This window comes from Terrapene carolina, unplaced genomic scaffold (assembly GCF_002925995.2).
Source record: "Terrapene carolina triunguis isolate 2854851 unplaced genomic scaffold, T_m_triunguis-2.0 Scaffold114, whole genome shotgun sequence".
Classification (NCBI taxonomy): domain Eukaryota; kingdom Metazoa; phylum Chordata; order Testudines; family Emydidae; genus Terrapene; species Terrapene triunguis.
Window position 1 is genome coordinate 477,546 of NW_020664465.1, and position 3,783 is coordinate 481,328.

The 3,783-nt window shown below is 45.9% G+C and overlaps 1 pseudogene; it reads left to right on the forward strand.

Moving 5' to 3' along the window:
- The first annotated feature begins 571 nt into the window (after window positions 1-571).
- Window positions 572-2,962, forward strand: LOC113406646 (annotated as a pseudogene).
- The last annotated feature ends 821 nt before the right edge of the window (window positions 2,963-3,783 follow it).

Here is a 3,783-nt window from a genome sequence, read left to right on the forward strand (position 1 = left end):
AAAAGACCAGCATTTCAGAGGTTCGGAATCAAGATGTAAAGGAAAACACCAGAATCTTCAGAAGTTATACCCACTATGGATAGTTCTTGGCTAAAACTGTGCTAAGTTGTTGAACCATGCATAATAAGGACTGTTGAAAATACAAGCCCACACTGTTCCATTCACTTAGAATATATATTTTGAAGAGTAGGACCCATTTTTTAATTATTATAAGCTCATATTAGGTATTTATCCATCCCCATCCACCTACCAGCTCCATCTATCCACCTACCAAATCTAGCTAGCTAGCTATCTCAGCTTATCCAATGATTGCATTTTTATTGTGTTCCATTGCTTGCTTTAATTTCACCCATTTTTCATGTTCTGCAGGTCCCAATTTTGCTGAATACATGTCAATGGAGAATCAAACCACTGTGACCTACTTTATTCTCTTTGGACTTTCCAATCACCTGCAGCTCCAGATTTTACTGCTCTTGGTGTTTTTAGTGATTTACCTATTTACCCTGGTGGGGAATATAATGATCATGCTGTTGATAATGTTTGAATGTTTGATCCTCACCTCCACAGCCCCATGTACTTCTTTTTGTTCCATTTATCCTTTGTTGACATCTGCTATTCCTCAGTCACTGTACCTAAGATGCTAGAGAACTTCCTGGCAAAGGGGAAAACAAATTATTTCAATGACTACATTGCCCAGATGTTCTTTTTTATCGTGTCTAGTTTTACTAAAGTTTTCATCCTTTCGGTAATGGCTTATGGTCGATATTCTGTCATATGTAATCCATTGCACTACATGGGGACTATGAACAAACAATTCTGAAGTCAGCTAGTGGTCAGTGCATGGATAATGAATGCACTGTTAAACACTATTCCTGTACTAAAATTAAACTTCTGCAGGCCCAATGAAATCAGCCATTTCAGCTGTGAGCTCCCTTCTCTTTTGGTCTTGTCCTGCACTGAGACTTTCGTGAATAAAGAGATACTTCTTACAACCCTTGTAATATTTGGAATGAGCTCTTTCTTTCTCACTCTGGTCTCCTACAGTCACATCATCTCCACTATACTGAGGATATGCCCCATGGAGGACAGATGTAAAGGCTTCTCTAGCTGCAGCTCCCACCTTATCATGGTCAGTTTATTCTACATGTCGGTCTTTTTACGGTACATGAATCCAAACTTAGGGTCGCCATTATTTCTGGACAAACTCTTCTCCATCCAGTACAGAATCTTAATCCCTATGTTGAACCCCATCATCTATAGCAATGGTTCTCAAACTTTTGTACTGGTGACCCCTTTCACATAGCAAGCCTCTAAGTGTGCTCCCCCCTTATAAATTAAAAATGCTTTTAAATATATTTAACACCATTATAAATGCAGGAGGCAAAGCAGGGTTTGGAGTGGAGGCTGACAGCTCACGACCCCTAGGGTTACCATTCGTCTGGATTCTCCCGGACATGTCTGGCTTTTTAGGTTAATAATAGCATCCGGGGGGGAATTTGTAAATATCTTAAAATGTCCAGCATTCTCCCCCCCCCCCCCGCAGAGCACGGCGCGGGTGATAGGGCGGCTGGCTGGATTGAGCCACTCGCATGGTGCTCCAGCAGCCAGAGCCTTTCCTCCGCTTCCCCCCTCCTCTCCCCTGCAGCTTCAGACCACTGGCCAGGTGGCCTCCAGCAGCTCTAGAGCTCCTCCCTCCTCTTCCTCCTCCTCCCCCTCCCCTGCTGCCCAGTGTGCCGCTCCCTGGGGAGATCCTGGGCACGGCTGTTCTAACCTGCTTTTGCAGGGGGGAGAGAACCGCCCCGCAGCAGGGAAAACAGAGAGTTTAGCTCCTGTCTGGAGCCCAGATGTCCGTTTCCTCCAGGGGCGCTGGTCGCGCCCTTGCTGGAATGGAGCAGGGGCAGGGGGAGGGTGACTGCAGGGTACTTGACTGATGGAAAGGACGCCTGGCAGCAGTAGCCATGCCCAGCCTGATGCTGGGTGCTGGGGGATAAATTTTGGAGGAGATTTAAAAAAACAAAGCCCCAGACAGATGATGGTTAGAGACCTTGGGAGGTCCCTCCATTAATGTCTTCTGAAGTCTCCCCACCCCCAGGCCCTCTGAGCCAGTTGTGGCTGTGTCCAGATGCCCAATGGAGTGTGCTGCGGAGCGGCACGATAAGGGAGCCAGGGGATTGGAGAAGGGGCAGGGGGGTTCTGGAGGGAGCAGTCAGGGGACAGGGAGTGGTTGGATGGGCGTGGGAGTCCCGGGGGTCTGTCTGGGGGAGGGGGTGTGGATAAGGGTTGGGGCAATCAGGGGACAGGTAGGGGGTAAGGTCCTAGGGGGGCAGTTAGGGTGGGGGGGTCTCAGGAGGGGGCAGTCAGGGGCCAGGAGCGGGGGGGGTTGGGGATTCTGAGGGGGGCAGTCAGGGGGTGGGAAGTGGGAGGGAGTGGATGGGGGCAGGGTGGGGGCAGGGCTAGGGTGGAGCTCCCCCCCGTGTCCTCTTTTTTGATTGTTGAAATATGGTAACCCTACACGACCCCCCCCCCCATGTAATAACCTCGTGACCCCCTGAGGGAACCCAACCTCCAGCTGGAGAACCCCTGATCTATAGCCTGAAAAACAAAGAAGTGAGAACAGCTCTGAGGACTGTATTATGGAAATGAAAGTTGCTCAATTAATGTTAATGTTTGGTTGGTTGGTTGGCTGTTTTGGGATTTGATTTGGATTTTTTTGTCCTTTTTTATTGAGGTTCTAGTGAATATTCAGAGAGAACAGTTTGCCAATATCAATTTTCTGAAATGATAACCTGTGTTTATTATGGAGTTAAATATTGCCCTTAAAGTAGGGATTAAAGAGAAGATTTTCAAATTTGCAAAAGAGCAATCTCTGCTTGAAATTCTCAACTGTCAGCCCTCTCCTAGAGTCAGGTACCTAACGGGTTTTGCTGCTGCTGTATTGCAGGTCATTCTGTCTCAAGTGTGAATGTCCATTACTTAAAATGTTAGAATTTATTCTGAATGGGTTCTAAATTCAGGGTGTTGGTTTTGAGATCATTACAATACATTTGTGATTTTTTTACTCTTTGTTTCCTGATATATACTGTCAACTTTCACTCAAATATAACATAGAGTTTTGTTTTGTTTGTCTGAGAAGCTTATTCATTACCTTAAATTTAAGTGTCCCAAAAAAATTCTACATCCAGCCTTGGGGCCCTAACATTGAATTAAAATTTAAATGCATGTAATACAAGTGGAGCCAGCCAGCAGCATATTGAGTCCACAGATCTCAAAGTTGAAATCAAAATAACTTCTGGCCAACCAATATACTACCCCACCTGAAAACAGTAAAGGCCACTGGATTCAGGATATTTTGGTCTTCCTCTTGAATATGAAAGATACAGTCTGAGCTGATTTAAATCACAGTCAGTAAAGACCCATGCTAAGCCCCAGCTCATGGAGTCAACAGTTTTACATCAGAATTTCAGCTCCCAATTAAAAAGAAAAAAGTAAGGGTTTATTTTATGACAGAAAGGTTGAAATCATGAACCCAGAGTGACCAATGCAGTGACATCTGCCTGAGTCTGCAGAGAGCCTGAAACAATTGCTTAGAGAGAGGTAACTGCCCACTGTATAACTGATACTTTCCTGAATGTGTAAAAAGCCTGAGAGACTAGATCTGAGAGGATAGGACAGCTCCTTGCACCTCAGTGTGGCAGTTGACTCCAAGCCCTGTTCAGGGGGGACTCTGCCAACCACACCCCAGTTTGGATGCAGCAAGAAGGAAGAATGCACTGGCCCTGCTCC